General features: G+C 40.8%; 1 long non-coding RNA gene across 1 annotated transcript; it reads left to right on the top strand.

Moving 5' to 3' along the window:
* Window positions 1-18,746: 18,746 nt before the first annotated feature.
* Window positions 18,747-20,317, top strand: LOC128799880 (uncharacterized). The gene is made up of 3 exons (XR_008434855.1): window positions 18,747-18,781; window positions 19,149-19,226; window positions 20,187-20,317. It is a non-coding gene; the product is annotated as an uncharacterized LOC128799880 (long non-coding RNA).
* Window positions 20,318-22,136: the final 1,819 nt, after the last annotated feature.

Here is a 22,136-nt window from a genome sequence, read left to right as displayed (position 1 = left end):
CTAACACCTTTCTCATAAGAGAGGTCATTATGGTGACTTTTGTAAAGGACAATTTCTGATTTCTGTATATAATATAAGCAGAAGATCCTAGAATCCTGGATAAGACAGTGCCTAAGATGGAGGTAAGCCCATAAACCCCAGAACTTGGAAACCAATGTTGAATCCAGAGCTGGGGTTAACTGAGGATGCCTTGAACATTGTGTGGATCATCAATCAAGACAAGCACTCCAAAGGAAATGCTCCACCTCTGCTCCTTGTGAAAGAGCTCCCGCTGCTCCTCATGCAGAGCACCATTGCTGGGAAGAAATTTCAGGAGAGAACTGTTCCCTTGATTGTGCAGGCTGCCAACAGCTCAGGGGCTCTCTAACAAGCCACTCATAGACGAAATCCTGAGCATTGTCCTGTCTCAAATCTATGGTAATTCTCCAGGTCAAGGGTCAAGTCCTTTGGCAATTAGCAGAATAAATTAGTTTATTAATCACCTTGGAGGAACAAGTACCTAATCAATAGGGAGGTGCTGTGATGGGTGACTAAAGCTATTCACATAATCACATAGCTAGAATGTCCTCATTTTGAATGACATTTCCTACCCAAAATAGCCTGGAGGAAGAGAAGTGCTGTTGACAAATGGGAGCTGAGTGAAGCTGTTTGGGAATGCAGGAACGGTGCGTTGCCTTAAGCAGTTTAAGGGAACCTGTGCATATAGCAAAACTACATCTCTGAAACTATTTCAAAGTTAAGAGTTGCAAGAAGTTATTCAGGAAATAATATGAAAAACAGGTCTGGTGGCATCAATCAGAAATTTGTAACCCTTGCACTGCATGGGAAATCAGGGAAAACTGCATAGAACTGAAACTATGAGAGCAAAACCATAGAGAAATCACCTGACAAAATAAAACTGCCCACTGGCTACATCTGGGAACTCGAGTTCCCCTCAGTATCACTGCATGCTTTGCTTTGGTGGGCATTCATCATCTCTCAGCACTAATGAAATTGTGTCCTGAGTGCAGCAATCAGGGTATGCCCAGAATTTTCCAAACAGCAGACCTGGAGTTTGCTTCTACTTTAAGATGAAAGGTCACCATTCATATAGCTTTTTATCTGGATCTTGCTCTGACATAACCTTTAGGAACCCTGATGCCATCCAGAAGGACTTTGACAGGATTGAGAAGTGGGGCCTGTGCAGACCTCCTGAAGTTTGACAAGTGCAAGTGCAAGGTCCTGCACATAGATTGTGACTGGATTGAGAGTGACATGAAAAGTTGGACATGTCCCAGCAATGTGTGCTCACAGCCCAGAACCATATCCTGGGCTGCATGACAAGAAGCAGAGTCAGGAGGTCAAGGGAGGGGATTCTCCCCCTCTATTCTGCTCTGGTGAGACCCCATCTGGAGCACTGTGGAGTCAGAGCTGTTAAAGTCTGGGGTCAGAGCTTTTAAAGCAGGTCCAGAGGAGAGCTCAGAGGGCTGAAACACCTCTCCTATAAAGAAAGGCTGAAAGAGTTATTCACCCTGGAGAAGAAAAAGCTCCAGGAAGACTTTCCCGGAGCCTTTCAATACCTAAAGAGAGGGGGCTTAAGAAGGGAAAGTTTTCACCAAAGTCTGTAGTGACAAAACAAGGAGCAGTGGTTTCAAACTCAGAGAGGATAGGTTTAGATTGGACATTGGGAAAAAATTTTTTACAGTGAGAGTGTAGAGACATTGAAACAGATTGCCCAGAGAAGCTGTGGATGTCCCATGCCTAGCAGATGGATGGTTTGCTGGTTGGATGGGTCTTTGAGCAGCCTGATCCTGTGAAAGGTGGCCCTGCCTATGGAGTGGGGTTTGGGCTAAGTGATCTTTACAGGTTCCTGCCAACCCAAACCATTCCAGGAGTCTGTGAACCTCCTGTGCTCCCAAGCAGGCCTAATTGCACTAAGTTCTGGGCAATTTTCCTTTGAGAGCCACAAAAAAGACACAGTTACCTAGACAGATTATCTGAAGTAAAAGCAAAGTGCTTCTGCAAGGGAACTATGGACTATCACACAAGATGGATTACATATACTCTCTCTTACCAAGAGTTCTTAAGAGAGCCCAATGTTTTCCTCTAAAGTGCCCCAATTACAAAACCCAAGGTTTCCCATGTGGTTTTTGTTTCCCCTCTCTATCAAGACTGTTATTTCTACCATTTCCAAATAGCATATCAAAATTTCTTAAACAAGGAACCTCAGTTCAAACCTCAAGCCCTTGTTTTATCCAATCAGCACTTTGATAAGATTTCAAGATCTTTATCTGTATTGTTTATCTGTCCTAGGCTTCTCTAAGATTACTGACTTGACTTCCTGTAGGAGGTCAAAATAACTCTCAGGCATAATGAACAAACAGGAACAAGCTTCCAGATTTCTCCTTCCTCACCAGATTATTTGAGCCACTGTCATATGCTGGGAGCCAGTACAATCACAGAGCAGAAAAATATTCAGGAAACATCCCAGTCTTATGTAAGATAGGAGGCAATACACTCTTCAAGTAAAATTTTGCCAGCCAAAGTAGCACAGGAGCTGCACCAGGTCCCCTGTGGACTTGTGTTGCTTAGAAGCTCTGATTAGATTATCATAATGATCTGATTTAGGCCACAAAATCTATTATTCTAAACCAGCACATTATCAGAGATAATTTTGTAAACTGATGTCAACATTAGAGAAACTCAGATTACTATTTGATCAATACATGGAACATTAAAATAAATTCCTTAGAGTCCTTATGTGCATTTAGTGCATCAGTAACAGACTGTAGTATTTGCAGGGCTCAGGGCAAGTATCAAGTCTATTTGCTTAGTCAAACAAGAGTCCCCTGGATTTCTGTGAAGTTTCTCTGGCCTAACTGACATTAGCTAACAGTTGCTCTTAAAAATCTCACTGCTTTTAGTAATGAATCCAAGGAAAAGCTCTAGGATGCATTGACAGCACCAACCTACCCTAACCACCTCCTGTGCAGGAGTAAAATTTTTGTCAGCTTTTCAAAGAACTAGAAAGTCTGCTTTGGAAACAAACCAGTAAACTCCCCAGCTGGCAAGACACCAGCTTTCCCTGACGCATTCCTGTTATCAGCTAATTTAATGATGCAGTTCAATCTTCCTCTGGGTTTTATTCTTAGAGATCCTAAATGTACACATTCATTTAGAAGGACCCTTACCATGGATAACAAGTTTAGATAATCTCTTTTGACTCACTCCATCACATCAGGCTTGGAAGTAAGTGAGGGTGAGGCACATCCTGCACAGCTCTGGCTTTTTGGCCACAGCATCCATCAATCAAAGAGTCAGGAAAGAATAACCACCTACTAAAAAAAAAAATATATATATATACACTAGTGGAAAAGGATAAGCTAAAGCTCCTTGTTCCTTCTCATCAGTACAGAGGAGCAGTAAAAATTAGACAACTAGTCACAGTTTAACAGCCTGCTCTCAGCACATTCACTGGCACAGCATCTGGTCACCCCTCCCAGCCCAGCCCAAGCTGCAAAGCCCAGCCCCAACAGCTCTTCACTGCAAAAGGACAAAGGCCAACAGGCACAGGGCAGCAAGAACTGCTTTAAAACAAGCCATGAAACCAGCCTCAGTTTCCAAAATAGCCAGAAGCATCCAGAGCAGCATGGGTTAATTGAATTATCTGGGGAAGAAAAAGAAAATCCAGAAATTCTCCTGATTGTCTTGCCCACAATTATATAGTCTGAAATATGTAAGGTTAGTGCAAAATGAATTCCTAATTCTGAACTGGTGTCTTCAGCTCCTCAACCACAGTAAACACCTCACAGTTAAGCTGATTCTTCTCAGACATGATTCTTCAGCAGACATGATTAACTACCCCACTGATGAGTCTATTGGAGGAAAATGCTCTGCAAAGTAATTACAGCATTTAAAATGTTTTAATAGACACCAATTTTCCAACCCAAAACATCAAAGAGGTGGTTTTTTTGGTTGTTTTTTTTTTTTTTTGGGGGGGGGGGGGGGGGTTGAGATTTTACCATAGAAAAAAACAAGACCATAAAATTGGGGCTGTTCAGCCTGGAGAAGGGAAAGTTGCATTGAGACCTCATCATAACCTTCCAGTATTTGAAATTGTGCAATTATATCCAGAGAGATGAAACTTCTTTTGTCCCTAAGCAAAGTTACCAAAATCCATGGAGGTGCTCTTTAAGGAACTATGTATTTAAGTTTCCTTTATTTTTCTCATTGATTGGCTACAGAACACAGGTTTATGAAGCAATCTGATGCAGGCATCAGTCTTAAGGTGACTTGGTAGCCAAACCAGGAATATCTGCTTAAAATTGCATCTTTGCTGAGCAATAGCAATTGGTATGAGAGACACAGCTAACAGAAGGTAACAGACACACAGCTGCTGCATTTAAAGTCAGGTATTGTGTCAGAAAATAGCCCAGTAGCTCCTAAAATAGGCCTCAGAACACACAGCAGAGCACTAGAACTCCTGCAATGGAAACTCTGCCAAACCCCTTCAAACCTAACAAGTATAAGTGGAAGGAAGTGAAGCATTACTCAGTTTTGGATTTCTAGCCTTATATACTCACTGAAAATCTAATTTTTACCTGTGTATATATGCATATACACATATATAGATGAGAAAAGCCTGTGGTGACCTATATATTATAATCTTTGAGATTACTGCACACTGTTAATATGTCCCATAATGCACTTTCTATAGTCATATCAGCATCTTTTAAAAAAGCTGTAGTATGGGGTAGCCTGCTCAAAGATTAAAACCAGGAATAACACAATGCAAATATGCCATAAAGATGTTAATTCAGCAACCATAGGAAGCACAGGGAAAAGATAAAATTTAACACTGTAATATTAACATCTGTGACGCCCCAGTGTCAAATCACAAGTAGCAAAGAAATGTGGTCTTTTAAAGGTATGACTGATCAAGGCCAGACCATTCTATTTTCTGTCAAAAAGATAGCAGCTTGATTTTTAAAACCAAAAGGAAAGGAGGAGATGCAGCTCTGAGAAGTCTCCAAAGCAAGTCAGGTAGAAGTTATTTAGCTATTTACTTGCAACAGATAAGGAAAACCCCTATGGGTAAGCATAATGTTAAGGACATGTTTTGGTATTGCATCTTTATTTCTAGGAAACACATTTATTTTATTTTTTTATCATTTTTAACTTCAATGTAAATTATTTTATGAAAATTGTAAGACGGATTTATTAATGTGAATCTGAAGTTTTCTGGACAGTTTTTAGTAGAACATGTTTCTTTAAAATTCCTTTTGCAACAAAAACTACACAAATGTGTCCTTGCCCTCTATTTATCAGCAGAGCTAAGTCATCAAGTAATTCTAAATCTCACATTTCTATACTCAGACCACAGCTCAGTAATACAGAAAACCTGTCTGTAAGGCTCACAGCACCAGATCAAAAATTTTTCTAGCTACATGACACACCAGGTTGTCCAATAGAAGCTCATTCTGCTGGTCTAAATCCATTACAGAAGTATGGACAAGCTGAGATTTTTGGTGAAATCAGGTATAGCCTTTCACAGCAGCCTTGGAAGCCAAAGGAGCTGACAGAAATGTGGGCATGTGCCAAACCCCAAATTAGATCCAGCTCATCTTGCTGCATGGTCCAGTAGTCCACAGATGAGTACAGATGATTTTGAAGTCACAGTTTCTGTGTTCTCCAGAGAACACAGATAGGCCTGTCTATTCCCACAGATCTCTACTGGCTTCCATCTTTAACTGAGTTTGAAAAGCACAAAAAACTAGCAGGACAGGGCAAGAGGGAGTCTAGACCACAGCACAGAACAGCAAAAATGGCTTTGTTTACAGTGCTTCAGCAATTCTGGGCAGTTCAATTGTAACAGAAACTCAGAAATACAAATCAAAAGAGGAGAGTTGCTGCTTGCTGCTATCTACCTTGCTGCTTCAGAGGTTTTTGAGTGACTGAGCTATTGGTTAGTTTCCAGAGTTCCTGGGTGTCTAAAAAGCATTCGAGCAAAAAACAATTGTTTCTGGTGAGGGTAATACCCATGAAGAAGTCTCATTTTCCAATGAGGCAAAAAAAAACCTGTTCTCTATACAAAAAATACTGGTGCAAGACAGGTATGGCTGCATGCAATTGAAATCAGGTATCTCCTGGAGGGAAGGCCCAGCAGAATTTCTCCATTACCAGGACAGCAATGACACTCAGCTGCACCACTATAAGGTGCTCTGAGAGTGTATGAAACACAGAGAATTTAAAAAAAACTACTGGGGTTCAATACAGACTGAAACCGAGCTCTCCACAGTCTGAAGCAAATCAGAATGTTCAAATATTTCTACCTCGTCAATGATGCATAGCGCTAAATGTTGGTTGGCTGCACTCATTTTTTGAGGGGAAATAAAATATTTAAAACAAAAGCATAATAAACTATTTAATAACTCAGTCATCAGCAGAAGTCACAAAGACAGACCCTATAAAACAGTCACATTTACATCATTGTGTGGTAATAAAAATGCCCTTAACCTGACACGGTTTGTTATCAGGATGATGTTTTTTCCTCCAGTATTTTCACAAGCAGGAGACTGAGGAGCATTTGTAGCTTTTTACTCTGTTTTAAGGGGTATAGATATCTGAAACGAGAGTCTTCACTATCTGAACTTTGGCAGTTAACTAAAACTAAAATTGATCCTCAGCCCTATATAAAAAAAATCACATCTCACTAACACAAGCAGACAGCCAGGCACTCCATCCATTATGAAGTACTTTTGAAATACTATTCCTTATGACAGTGGTAGCTTTTAAAATGAGTTGCAACTGAGAGTGTATTTTAAGAGGCTAAAATAAAACATCAATTGGCATCTGACAACCAAGGAGATGTGGGAGAAAAATAACACCTGTTAAAGATAGTCCTGATGTACAAGAAGAACCATCAGTATTTTCAGCAACTCCATCGAGGCTCATTCCTGGACAAAAGAAAGAACTTATTTCAACGCACAGATTTTCCCAGACATGTGGTTATCCTAGCAGAGAAGGACAACACTGTATGTGCTTCTATTCTAGAACACCTGGATTAGAACTTTGTGCAGGTTTTGGATAGTACCAGACAAAGTCACAGCTGTGGTTTGTGAATTGGGCTTATAGGTACTACTCAATGTGAATTAGTATCTTTTTATGCTGGGTGAACATTTCCTTGTAAATATGGGTAAAAAGTAGATAATCTATCACTCTCTGCCTAAATGTACTTTTAAAATTCTGCTAATGCTGTGCCATATGTCTAGTGCAGTATGCAATAGCCTGAAATTAATAAGATATTTGAGGATCTATTGTCTTTTTTGGTAGCACCTGCTGCAGTCAAGTTTCAGAACTCCACTAAGATTTATTATGTTTTCACAAAGTGTGTTTTCATATAGGGATTTTGAGACTGGAGAAAAACCTCAAAATTATATACCAGTGTTTTCTTCTGCCTATGTGTGCATAGAATCAGACAGCCCTAGGATTTTAAGAAGTTGGAATGAACCCTAAAGATTCTCTAGTCCCAGCTGCCCCTGCCAAGGGAAGGAACAACTCTCACTTGAGCAAGTTGTTCAAGGCCTTATCCAACCTGACCTTGAACACTGCCAGGGATGGGGCATCCAAAACCTCCCTGGACAAACTGTTCCAGTGTCTCACCACTCTCACAGTAAAGAACTTCTTCCTAGAATCTAAATTCCCCTCTTGCAATTTGTACTCATTACTCCTCATCCTATCATTTGTATAGGACATGCTTGTATATTTTTATAGTTTGCCCCATTTATCAAGCTATTATTGTTCATTAAATCAACAAAACAAATATTTAAGTAATTATCCTCTAAAGACAAGATAATATTTTAAGATCTGATGTTTACAAAGAGAGAAGGGCTCCTGGGAGACTAGCTGGTGTCCACCAGGGCTCAGGATTTGGGCCAGTTCTGTTTAATACCTTCACCAATGATTTGGATGAGGGGATCAAGTGCACCCTCAGTCAGTTTACAGATGACACTAAGTTGAGTGGGAGTGTTTATCTGCTGGAGGGCAGGAAGGTTTTGGACAGGGGATCTGCCAATGGAATCCTGGCTTACACCAAAAATAGTGCAACCAGCAGGACCAGGGAAAGGGCTGTCCCTGTGTACTCAGCACTGCTCAGGTCATACCTGGAGTGCTGTGTCCAGTTTTGAGCCTCTCACTACAAAGAGACTTTGAAGAGCTGAAGAAAATCCAGAGAAGGGCAAAGAAGCTGCTGAAGGGTCTGGAGAGTGAGTCCTGTGAGGAGCAGCTGAGGAAGCTGGAGTGGTTTAATCTGGAGAAGAGAATGTAGCAAGGAGAGTCTTGGTCTCTTCTCACCAGCAACAAGCAGCAGGACAAGAAGAAATGGCCTCAAGCTGCACCAGAGAAGGTTCACACCGGACATCAGGAAGAATTTCTCCACTGAATGCTTTGGAACAGGCTCCACCAGGGAGGTGGTGGAGTCACCATCCCTAGAAATATCCAAGAAATGACTGGATGTGGCATTTGGTGTTTTGGTTTAGTTGATGTGGTGGTGTTCAGTCAAAGGTTAGACTTGCTCTTGGAGGTCTTTTCCAACCTTAATGATTCTATGATTATATTTCCAAGTACCCAAGACCCAGAAGTGTCACAGAATGCATGATAAAACCATAAACCAGAAAATCAGGACTGAAAGTTTTGAGCAGTTATGAATTAATTACATTGCTGAACTTCATTAAATAATACAAGAAGTCTAAAAATAATGAAATCTAATACTTATTTACTCCTAGTGCTTTTATTTGCCATTTGCTTTTCAAATTACTGAGATTTCCATTTGCAAGTTCCTTCATAAGCATCATGGACAACAACTGCCTTTATAAATACTGTAATTGAATATTAGATTTTCCATTAAACACATGACTGCAAGGCTGTAAGATGGGAGACAGTTCACTATATACTGACATACTCTCAAAGACATAAAAACTGATAATACAAAGGCTATTATTGCCTTGATGTGCATGAGATCATAATAGCCAAGTATAACCAAAGTAGGAGAGGAACATAATAACAAGTAATAACAAGACCATGGCATAAACAGAAAATGCATTTTAATCGAAATAAATGTTAGTTACTTCTTAATCCAGAATGTGCACATCTATGAATAAACCCCACCCAAGCATTAGTAACAGAGCAAGTAATTGCAGAAGAGAGAAGTATCTCATTATGTTACTCCACACCTCTCAACACCTTTTACAAAATATATTCTTTTTATTTTACAGGTAGCAAGAGACACACAAAGTCTCCAGGAGTAGCCCAAGGTCAGTGAGGTCAGTGCCAGCATGGTCAAATCAAAGCACCTCACTGGAGGTTGTTTGCTGTGTTCATACAGCGCTGCATTTGTGATTTCTCTCCAATTTCTATTTGCTACACACTCAAGTGACAAAGACTCGATTAAGGATTCTTAAATCAGGTGTGAAGAGAATACTTTTTAAAGCTGTACTGTGGATAAAGTTTAAACAAAGGGGAATATTAGAGAGCCACTGACAAGACCATGTCTTCTGCACACATTTCTCCTGTGCTGATTTTTCTCCTGGATAAAACTCCTCTTGAAACAGAGGTGCTGATTTTTCTAAGTGTTCTTATTACTTCAAAAATAGCAAGGTAAACTGAGAATTTCTCTAGCCTAAAGGATATTTACATTCATTTAGTTTTTGATCTGACAAATACAGCTTATAACCTGGCTCTCTAGGACAGATATGCTATTTAAAAATACAATGAAACAAGCAGTGACAGTCTGAATTACAATAACTGGTTAATTCAAAATCAATTAACAGGCCCAGGATTAAGAATGAGAACCCAAGGCTCCCCAGTAAAAGATAAGTAGTATAATCAGATGCCCAGTGGGTCTTGTGGTATCCTGTGCCCCATGAATCCCAAATTGCATTCAAGTTAAAATTTTCATAGCTAAAGGAAAAAGGCTCTTCCACTTCTGGGAAGGGACATATGGGACTGAGCCACTTAGGCAGAGGAAGGAACTCATGCTTTATGTAGATGAAAACTCTAACCACAAGGTTTTACAGAAAAAAAAAAATAAACTATCCCTGTTCTATGCTCCTTCACCATTCTTTCTGAAGCAGAAGCTGTGTGGTTTTTTTCAGTAAGTGTTGATGAATGCCTGTCAAGGGTAGCAGCACATACTGGAACAGTCTTGCAGGGATCTGGACAATTTCTCCTGACCTGGCACAGGCAGAAGGTTGTTGTTCCATTGTGAAAAAGAGACAAACCTCAGCATACAAAAACAGGCTGTGCAGGCACTTGGCAGACTAAGATTAAAAAGGAAGATATTAAACCCACGTACATATCCTGAGTTTTAGGCTATAGCTGATCCAAGAGTTCCAGGACTATAATTCTTAGTTTATATGACTAAATTCTTGACAGCTTCAGCTTTAATCAGCTGAATCCTAGTTTTTGGTTAAGTTCTCATTTCCTAAAATAAACGAGTCTGTACCATCACTTTACCCCTAGTCTGTTTAAAAATTAAGACTGGTGTGGACTGAAGAGAACCAGAGGTGCATACTACAAAATTATTACTCAATCCATGTATGGAAAAAAAAAAAAACCATTAAAGGAGTGAAAACTTGTGACATGATCAATTGCAAAAGACTAGAAAGATGAGTACCCAGAAAACACAGCTATTTAATGGTGGATGACAATCTTAATGAATTAATTTTCACTCCAGAAATTGAATAAGGCTTTTCATTGCCTCATATATCACTGAATCATTTGTTTACCACATTAGGCAAACACCATGAAAGCAGAAGAGAAGAAAGAAGATCTTGAAAAGAGTTTGGTGAAGATGTAAGACAATACATTTTCACATGGCTATTATATACCATATTGTATTTTTGCAAGCATTTCCCTGGAAAAAAAGCAATTACAGTTTTAAAAATGGGAATTCTTATGACCTAACAATTGATACAAATAACACAAAATATAGCAAAAACAGTGAGAGTAATAAGATAGAAAACATCATCTACTAAAGCAGCCAGATGGAGATTCTGGCTGGCAACTGGAAGAAAGTGATTTTCTACACAAAACCTTTGCAAAAACTTGGAGACAATGAAAGGAAGAACAATTTGTATTAGCAGCCCTCATGAATAATATGAGAACTTTTACAATTTATTTGTGGAAAAAAGTGAAAGGCCTATGAGACAGACTTGCCAGGAATAATGGCTCAAATCTAGTACCAACATTCAAAAGGAAAAGTAAAGAAAGAAAGGAAAAAAAAAAAAAAACCCAGAGAGAAATATCTTTCTTCTTATAGCAAAAACCAAGAAATGGAACACAGTGGTTGGTTATTGCTGAGTAATGAGGGGCTGACAGGTCCCTTGTAGTATATCTACATCTTGTAGTGTCTTGTAGTATCTGGGACCTTTCTGCAATTAGCATGTAACTCTATTTCCATCAGAGACTCCTAGTCAGAGAAATGTTTGGGACATTTGATTTTATCATGTAGGAATAAGGCTTGAATTGCATCTGATCTTAGAGAAGTAGTTGCAAGCAGCAAAGGTAAGTGATCTGACAGGAAAAAATCTGAAACAGAAAAAGTCAGAGCAAGTACTGAAGCGCAAGGTCAAAAGAAAACAAGACACAGAACCAATACAGAGGCATTCAGGTCCAGGATACACAGAGGGAGTGGGAGTGCAGGAGGCTAAAGAAAGGCAGGTCATGTGCTGAAAATCACCATCTTCTAATTTTGGAAAACACAACCATTTAGAAAAGAAAGAAGGCAATGTATGCAGTTATTGAAGACATAGGGATTTCCAATTAAACAGAGCTACACAAAGTGACTTCAGCAAATCCAAGGGCCCTCAATGTGTAGACACTACAGGAAAGGACTGCCAACAATTCAATCACCACGTTGGCAGTTATGTTGTTAGGTCAATGACCAGTTCTGTTCCAGCAGGATTGAATAGCCAGCTGCAATGTTATCCCTGCAGCTCTGACAAGGCACTATCAGCAGACCATAATACTTGTGAGCAAGAGCTGCCCATAAACAATAAAGCCATGTTGAGGCCAAATGTAAGGTGTCAATAGGAGACTCACAAAAAAACCAAGAGCAAGTACTGCATAAAGTTCACGTTGGCTGACATGCAGAACTGAACAGGTCTGCAAAGCACAGGCTATGGATTTAATCACATGAAACATGAGGAAAACTTGAAGTGATGCAGGCGTAAAAAGTATCACAACAGCGTTTATGCTGCATTGCATTAAAATGTAAAAAAATGTATTTTCAGGCAATGGACTAGAAATAACATGTCATATATCCCAGGAAGAGAGTGAAATAAGAATTCATGGGAGGCATTTAAAACTATAATGGAATTAAGACTGTCAGTAGCAAACAAGAAGCTTATAAAAATTGAGGACTTTGACTTAAATCCACTGTCTACAGCATTGCATGGGGAAGTGTCTGCTCAAAGGTTACTGCTCCAGTTTCTCTAAGCTGAGAGGTCTGGAGATGTTCAAGCATGGACTGCTGACACAAGAGAAAAGTTTTTCATGAGTAGCACATCCTCTATGTTGAGTTAAGGCACACAGAAAAGTAGACACAATCACAATGTGGTGAAACATAGAAGTGTTGTGGTGCCAGCTCTTCCCATTTATCCATGGAGGAAGACAGAAATGCCTAAGTGACCAAGAGACTAAACAGCAAAGGCAAGAGGGGAAAATATGGGTTCCTTGCTCCAAAACATGGAAACACTGCAGTTATCTCCTTCCAGCAGACAAAGTCAGGATTCTGCTTGGTCTCTTCAGAACAGGCAATTGCAGCCTAGGAGAAAAATGATCATCATCAAGCCAAGAAAACATCTGAAAGAAGCTCAGACCAGGGAGGCATCCTACTGAAGCAAAGAAGCCAAGAGCACAAAGCCATTGGAAACAAAAATCTGGTCTGCTTCCAGCTCTGAAACAGCCACACAAAGGAAATGAGCTAAACCGCAGCAGGACACACAGCATCCTGCACAGCCAGGGACTTGGGGAAGTGGGGTAGAGACAGAACAGTGGAGAAGGTAACTGTGGAGTAAATACAGAAAAATGGATCAAAAGGGATGATCAGGGCAAGCAAAGAGACTTCTGCTTGTGTTATGCTGAAGGAGCAGAACTCAAGCTTAAGGATCACTACAGTGTCAGTCAGCAGCAAAGTCCTCTGCAACACCAGTAATAACAGGAAATGATTGATCAGTGTTTGCCAAAGGGCTTTCTATCAACAGGCAAATCCAAAAACGTGCTGCAGATTGGCAATCACAAGAGCTACATAGGGCACTGCATAGGATTTTCATGGTGCTGCACAGGTAGCAGGAGGAAAGCATTAGAGGAGCAGCAGAAATTTTGTCTATTCCTGGACTTCACGGAGTGAATATGAGCCCAAATTATCACATCAGGTAAAAAAAGGTGCCTTAACCCATGGCCATTTTACTGTCAGCACTCCCAAATCCTCTCAAGCTATTTCCCAGCAAGTGAAATTATTTCCACTCATGCAAAGGGAGAGTAAATCACAACAATTCTTATGTGGCAGAGGGCTATTCCTCCTTGCCCAGGCTGTTAATGACTGCCTCAAGCACAAGGCATTTGAGAGGCAGGCTGGAAATGATAACGAGTCAAGAAATCAGCCAAACATGAACCAATTGCACTGAAATAGCATCTTTTGATAGTGGTGTATATTAATAAATATTAATATAAATTCTAACTATTTGAAATTCTATCGGTTTGTTTTATGTGCATTGATTTTTTTCACAAATCTGCAAATATCAGCAAGGTTCAGCTGGCAAGTCCCTTCTCAGGGCTTTATAACTGTGTGCTTACCTCATGGGTAAGAGCTGGCATCTTCAGCAATATTGCCAGAAATTTTATGTATTTATTTATTTATTATTTTAAAATTCAAGTACGATGTCACATTCAAAATGAGTTTTTCTTGCCTATGAAATTATTCCCCATGTCTTCATATCACCCGGACACTGTGAGTTTAAACGCCTTTTCCTCTGCAGGTCTTGTACTCTGGAACTGCTTTTTACACACTGCTATATCCTTGTGCTTCCACACACCATCCAGACTCCCTCAGGAGCCATTACTGGACCTCTTGCACTCCTGACTGCTGCCAAATGCCTGTAACCTCCACAGAGCTACATTATTCTTACACCTATTCTCCTAAAAACATAACTGGACATATTTCTGTTGCATCATCCACATCACCACCTCTATTTCACCCACATTTTTTTGCCTCTTGTTGTCCATCAGGAACATCCTGCAGAACCTGTGCCTACCGCACCTGGCCCTTCTTCCATGAGCAAAGACCACAGGTGCTCCTGGAGTATAAATAAGCATATAATCCATCAATTCTCAAAACTCACCAGGACACATTATTCTGCTCTTGCCTATAGCTCTTAATTTGCTTCTGTCTTTGCTGTTACTTATGATTAAAAGCCTTGACTCTGTTATTTAACTCCGTGAAGCATGCAGCTTATATGAAATGGTGCAAAATGCAGGCTGGATCTTACAACTTGAAACACTTCATTATATCAAGAAGAAAAAAAGAGGCTTATGATTAACTTTGATTTCAAGCCACAAAATGAAACAGTTCAAAGCCATTTTAAATATGCTTCTCACAGTAGGAAACAGAATAAACCAACAAAATAAACTAAACATTATAATCAACCCAATTATTACCTTCTATTAGCCAAGTGCTTAAGGGATAAAAAACATCAGCATTTTAACCCAAGTGAAGTATTACAGAGACATTATCCTGGGGAATGGTTTCCAGGCTACTTTTAGGTTAATCCTCAAAAAAGATTTGCCTTTCCTTTAAAGACATTCAGGTGATTGGCGTTATAGGTGTGCAGGTGAGAAATTAAATCTTAGGACTGGGTTCTACTGTCTTCACATGTCTCATGGACAAGCATCAGCAAGAAATATGGGGGATGGAATATAATTGTTTAATATTAAGAAACCATTCACATACAGTAATTCCAAAAATTACAAAATCTGGCAGCAGCATCAGAAAGATGAAGGGGAGTGGCATCCACAAGATGAATCCATAAAGCAAATAAATAACCAGCCGGCCTCACATCATCCCTGAGTGTTTGGCATTGTGCACAGCTCCAGATCACTCTCTGTATATAAAACTGACTACCCCTCCTCCCTGGGATTTAGAGGAGCACGCTGGCTGAGATTTAAGCCTTTTTTCTCTCAGTGAAAGGCACAGGAGGTGCCCTTCTGGGCAAGATGAGGGGCCCAGGGGGTCTCAGCTGAGCCACTGCTTCCCACCCTGCTGTGCCCATGAGAGGCACTGGCCCCTCTCCCTCAGCATGGGAAACACAGGGAGGTTCTGCTGACCACCAGAAGGGATTTTCCCTCATCAGGGGGGTTTTCCCTCCCTCTTCCCACTCTCTTCTCCTCTCCACACACTTTTCTCACTGATTTCTCAGCTCTGCGTTCCTGCCTGAGGGGAACCAGGAGCTGGGGGATGGGACACCACTGAGAAATACAATTTCCATAGTAATTTGAAGGCTGCTGAAACACTGAAACAGCATCGTGGAGATGAATTTATCCTTCTGTTTTACAACACGCACTCTCGCTGCTGTATTTAAAAGGTTGACATAACTCACCCCCTCCCCAGCTCCCTGAGGAGGCCCCTCACAGCAAGGGGCCTCAGCTGCCCTGGCACTGAGATGGAGCCAGAGGGAAAAAAGCTGTTCCATAGGCAAAGCCCTGGGAGCTTTTTCTCATGAGAGGGAAAACTGGTGTGAGGTTGGGCATGGCCAGCCCCAGGAGAGCTGCAGAGAGGCAGGGTGAGCAGCCAGGGAGGTTCATGGCTGGGGTGTGAGGGCAGGGCATCTGCCAGCTCCCTGACAGGTGTGGAGGCCATGGAGGAGGAGGAGGAGGAGGATGTGGTGGTCACTCGCTGAGCTGAAATCATCACTAATGGTGTGGCAAAGCCAGTGAGAGAGGGAAGTAAAATGCCCCTCCTCAGTCAGGTCAAGGCTCACCCTGCTCCAGGCCCCTTGTACAGCTGAAGGTGCTGATGGCTCTTGTCCCTGCACCCTGGAGTCCCCTCATCAGTTTTCTCATCAGCCTCCCATCGCCTTCCTCAGGGCTCAAATCAATCGCCAAAATGAAAACCTCCATTATTCCTGGGGCTGTCCTGTGCAGAGCCAGGAGCTGGACTTTGATGATCTCTGTGGGTCCCTTTCAACTCAGAACATTCAGTGATTATCCCCATTCTAGGAAACCATCCTCCTTTCTCCAGCTGTGTGTGGCAGTGAGCAGAGCTGATCCAGTCACAGACATGTTAAGGCCTGGCTGCCTTAAACCCTCGTCCCAACCAGTGCAGCACTCAGATCCTCTTTCTCCTCTCCATTCTTTGGGTCAACCCTTCTTCCATGAGCCCAAAATGATTCACCATTTTCTTATGATAATGAATTCATGATATTTATGCTGGTGCTAAGCCTACCGTAAACTACAGCAGCTCCCTGGAAAATAGTTCCTTTGGCTTAGCCAAGTAAGCCATTTTATTTATGTCCCACTTAAACACCTGAATGCTGTATTTAAATGGGACAACAAATCAATACTCAATAGAGGATGTGTGTGAGGAGGGGAAACCAAAAATCTCTCTAGCTTTGCTCCCAAAACATAAATTTGGAGAAGCAGGAGGAAAAAATGCCCATGAGACTGAGTAAAGCTCATCTGAACACATTCAGCACAATCCTTACCTCTGGGAAACAATTACTATTACAGATTCAATTAATTCTTGCCGTGTGTTAAAATTAATAAAGTCAAAGGAGAGAATGATGGCATAGATGATTTTTGATCAAATTTGAATTTACTTGTTTGATTTGGGAATAAAAGCTTGATTTAAGTTGCTCCATTTTCAAAATCTAACATTATCTACTGGAATTTGCAGTAAATTGATAGTTATTGATTGTCAAAGCTTTGGATAATGGGACTTGTTTCTCCATACCCAAGAGATGTAAAAGAGTTTAAAAGAGACTTATGATGTATCAGATCAAATTGCACTCTTTCTTTGGAGTAATGAACAAGTTGTTTCCCATTTTTCAAAGAATTATCACAGAACAGTTTGGGTTGGAAGCGACATTTAAGACCAAACAGCTCCAACCCCCAGCCATGGGCAGGGACACCTTCCACTGGACCAGGTTACTTGAATCCCCATGCAGCCTGGCCTTCAACACTTCCAGGGGTGGGGCATCCACAGCTTCTCTGGCTAACCTGTTGCAGTGCCTCACCACCCTCCCAGTAAAGAATTTCTTTCCAATATCCAACCTAACCCTGCCCTTTTCTGTTTGAAGCTGTTACATCCTGTTCTATCTCTGCATGTCCTTGCCCAAAGGACACTCTTGTAGCCCCTTTAGGCACTGGAAGGTGCTCTAAGGTCTCCCCGAGAGCCTTCTCTAAGATGAGTAATGCCAGCTCTCCCAGCTTGCCTTCAAAGCAGAGGTGCTCCAGTGCCTGGATCATCTTCATGACCCTCCTCTGGACTCCTCCAACAGCTCCATGTCCTTCTCACACTGGGGGCCCCAGAGCTGGATGCAGCACTGCAGGTGGGGTCCCACACAGCTGGAGCAGAGAGGCAGAATCACCTCCCCTGACCTGCTCCCCACACTGCTTTTGGTGCAGCCCAGGACACAGAGGAGTTTCTGGGCTGCCAGTGCACGTTGCCAGGCCATGTCAAGCTTCTCATTAATCAGCCCTCCCACCTAAAGCACAGCATAACACACAGCAGGATTTGGAATGTCAAAGTCCTTCATGCTCACCAAGGGCCCGTGGCAGCTTGCTGTGCAGGGGATCACGGAGTTACAAGAACCTTTCAGGTTCAAGAGTTGCAAGAACCTTTCTTGTAAATCTTTCTGATTTACAGAGGACATGGAAAGCATCAAGAATGCTCACCCCTACTGAACCTGGATTTCTTACCTTTGAAGAAGCAGTGCTGATCAATAACAAGCCTTCACAACAGAACCAAGAGGACACCTTTATGGTTATGATTGAATGTAGGCATTTACTGCCAAAATGTGTTAAAAATATTTTCATTTAGTAGATTTTTGTTTTGTACTAAAGCCATATATCAGTAAGGGAGCTCTCAGAATAAACATTTGATGCTGGCAGATTAATTCTCCATGAATAAATTAGCTCAAATTTATGGCCCTGGCATCATGTGTGAGATTAGGCATCCACAGAGTGTTGACAGGCTCATCAGAATTGTCTTGACAGTTTAAGTAACATCTTTTGTCAAACTTTGTACCCTTGCTCCTAACCCTGTTTCCCTGAAGTCAGCAGGAAATTCCTATCATGAATGCCAACATTTTGCTTTGCTAGGGATTTTTCTGTGACTTTTTTTTCTATTTGCTTTCATCTATAATTGCTGATTTTGTTTTGCTTTTATATTATAATTTTTCTTCCTCAAATTAGTTTGTCCCAGTTACAAAACAGTGCAAAGTCAGGTAATTCTTATATTTTTTTTCCATAATCAATATTTAATTATTTTTGCCTCAGATATTTACATTATGATGAGAGTCTAGAAATGAAGCCTGTAAAATCTCCATCAACTCATTTCTTTTCTTTTCTCAAAATCATTACAAATATGAGACGCCCACCCCACAGTCAACACCAAAAGTTGCAACAGACTATCATTGTGATCTCATCCCCGCTGGCATTTAATCCACGCAGAGATGTCACCCCAGTCCTGCCTAGGAAAAGCTGAGTGGTACCCAGGCTTCAAGGAAGCAACCTCGCAACTTTTTAAGTCTGTTCTAGACTTTCTGACAGCTTTTTTGCTAGTATTACCAATATACAATATCAGAGATGTTACATTCCTCCGAGAACATTGGAAGTGTAAAGTCTGGCATGAAGCTTCTCAGGCCTTACTCAAAGCAATTCCTAGACATACTTTTAATAAGTTAAGTGTATATATATATATATATATGATCTTATCAGATATAGGTTATTGAATTTCTTATCTGTTCTAGGAGGTCTGCTTTTTACCAAGCACATTATTTAGGACTTGTGTCACCACTCCATAAATTTTTTATGTAGGCTCATAATTTAGGCACCAACGTGTGCTATCAACAACCATTTCTTGAACATGCCTTGCTTTTTCTCTGCCACAATAGTTTGTTTCCCTTAGAGAGAAATGGAGTAGCTTATTGCTTATGCTAGAGATTTCAGTCAAGAGATCTCAAAATGCCCAGGTAATTCCTGCTGTCTTATTTGTTAGTCTGTGCAATTTGCAATAAGTCCATTGTTTTACAGTCACAAGTGTAGGTTCCTGTCAAGCTGCAGTCTCTCATCTTGTTAATCAATACAACTCTTCACAGGAGTCAACCATTACCAGAAAGTGGTATTATCCAGCAACAAAGTTTCAGCTCTGGATTACTGACCTAATTATTCCATTCAGCACTTGTAACTCTGAAGGAGAGGATAATGTTGTAGAATTGTTGAATTCTACAAGTTCAAATCATTTCTATTGTAATACCACAGGGGTACCAGGCCAAGGAGTCTGAGTGTGTTAATAATCATTGCACTCTGTTGTTATAGGAACCTTTGCACAGTTTTACCCTGATGATCTGCTAGTATCAAGAAGGAGATAAATTAGTATTTCTTTATAAAAAGTTCTAATTCTAGTGGTGTGGATAGCTCCATTTCCCAACTTGATTAAGAAAATTCATGGAGTCAGGGTTTTCCCTAAAATTTCACTGGCACAATTATTTTATAGTTGTAAAGGTAAAAGAAATGCAATCCTAATTTAGACAATATGTACTGATTAAAAACAAAATCACCATTAAGGTTTAAGAATCACTTTTTGAGCAGACTCCCCAGCACAGACTCTTTCTAAGCATGTTCTTGGAGTAAAAGATAGATGTAAAAGTTCCATACTCTGTTACAATCCCTTGAAATTACCAACTAACGTTTACCCAAACCCAAAACTCCATTAGTAACAGTAAATTTACATGTTCATTGTCCCTGAGTTTGTCTAGAGAAATAAGATACTTCAGTAAGATATTTTAAGGTAGTTTTAAGTGTGTTAATCAAATGTTTGCTTCTCTCTCAATATACTCTTCTAAAATAGAGCCTTGACAGTAGAAATTAGATTTAACACTGAGAGATCCAAGCATTAAAAGACTGAATATGTGATTGTTGCTTTTTTTCAGATGTTCCTTCTCATATAAAAATGCTGAAATCCAACCCCAGAACAATGCACTTTAGAAAGGCATCTGTACAGAATAACACCAAACATCTCTTCCATATCTTATTCTCCAGAAAATAAAAAATCCTTGTGCTAGATTCCTGTCAGAAGCTGCTTTTAACAGAGAGCTGACACGTAAGTTGTGGTATTATCTATTGGTTCCCTGGGTTGCAATAGGGAGGGAGAATTAAAGCTCCCATCAGTTAAGGTTTGCTTCCCATTTCCAAGATTTAAAGTGATATTTGCAGTTTTCTTTATTGCTAAGGGATCTATTATTTGGAAATAGCATCACCAAACGAGATGGATCCTTTGTGGTGACAGCCACTGGCATGGAACAGCTTTGCACTAAGATACCAAAGAAACCCTGCTCAATTAAGTACAGCCCTAATTCTTAACGTTTATAATTTTTACTACAGCCATACATATGAGGGCTCACTAACCTCATTATTTCATTGACATTTTATAGAAAAGAATGAGGAATTGTCCCTTCTCCCACAGCAGAGTTTTCTTATGCACAGCTGTACATGGGCCAATATCGATATGCATTTTATTATCTGCATTGAAGTGGAGTCCTGAGACAATAAATACTCCTGCAATACACCTGTCCAAAAAAACTCCACTTTTATTCTTCTGCCACTGCATGGGAACAGGGATATAGAGGTTAATGACAATGTCTTGAGTTTTTTCCCATAGTGATGATTTAAACTGCAGTGAAGGAACCAACGTTTTCTGGGCTGGTGACTAAATGCCACACCTAACACACCCTCCCTTTCAGTAAAACAACTTCTTATTTAGAGCTGCCAGCAATAAGAGCTGTGATCCCCCCAGGAACATGGGGCAGTGTGTGGCCATTGGGAGCCACAAACTTCCCTAGAAGGAGCAAATGTGGCAGGTCAGGAATTACCCTCCAGGTCACTGGGAATAGCTGTCAGAACTGGGAATCAGGCTTAGTATTTCTTGCTTTGCTGTCTCATCCTAGAATCAGCCCTGATCCTGCTGCACATTTCATGGCACGTGTTGCCAGCAGGGCTGCAGAAGGTGTCATGACAGTCTGAATTAAAACAGAATGCTGTCATTTTTGATTGGGACACCTCAGTGATTGTCTTCATTTCACTTAACACATACAGGTCTATTTTCCAACTTCCTTCTCTTGCCTGCTATCCCTATGGAGAGGATGCTCCCCATGAAATTAGGTGCAATTAATATTATTGTCAATATTAGCAACATATTTACATCTTAACACATAGTGAAAGCTAAAATAATAGAAATACTGCTACAGTGAACAAAGAGAACCCCTGTATTACCAGAAAATAAGTGGCAATTCTACTTGAGATTTTCTTCATATTACCAGATGGGGGAGTGGATCAGACAGAGATGGGGAAAGTAATGAGACAGCCAACGAGGACAGCTTCTCTCTCCTCTGAGCTATAAACTGGTCAGAGGAACATTTATCTGCTGTGCTGATAAACCCTGTTCTCCCAGTGTCTCCACTTCAGCAACAAGCACCAGGAAAAGCTGCAGAGTCTTTCAGACACCTCAGAAAATAAAAACAATTGTGGAAGCAAATACACAAGAAGCCTTTGACCGTTCACAGAAACACTTGCAGTGCTGCCTGGATTTCCACCACTGTATACTAATACACTGTGAACTCCAGCTCTCACCACCTCTGCTTCTCATCTTCTGCCCCCAGGCTTCACTTCACACCTGCTTCATTGCTTTGCTTTTAGCCGAGTCCCAGCTGAACAAGCAGAACCACAGTAAAATGTCCCAGAAGCTCTTATGAAAGGGCACTGCCCTGCTCTGTGCACAAAGACTGCCTCTGTGTTTGTATCAAGTCTGAAACGAGGACTCCCGACCTTTTTCCCACTAAGCTACCTCATACAGACCACACACTTTTAGGGTAAGGGCTACCTAT

Source organism: Vidua chalybeata, chromosome 1, assembly GCF_026979565.1.
Source record: "Vidua chalybeata isolate OUT-0048 chromosome 1, bVidCha1 merged haplotype, whole genome shotgun sequence".
NCBI lineage: Eukaryota > Metazoa > Chordata > Aves > Passeriformes > Viduidae > Vidua > Vidua chalybeata.
This window is presented reverse-complemented; position numbering and strand designations above follow the sequence as displayed.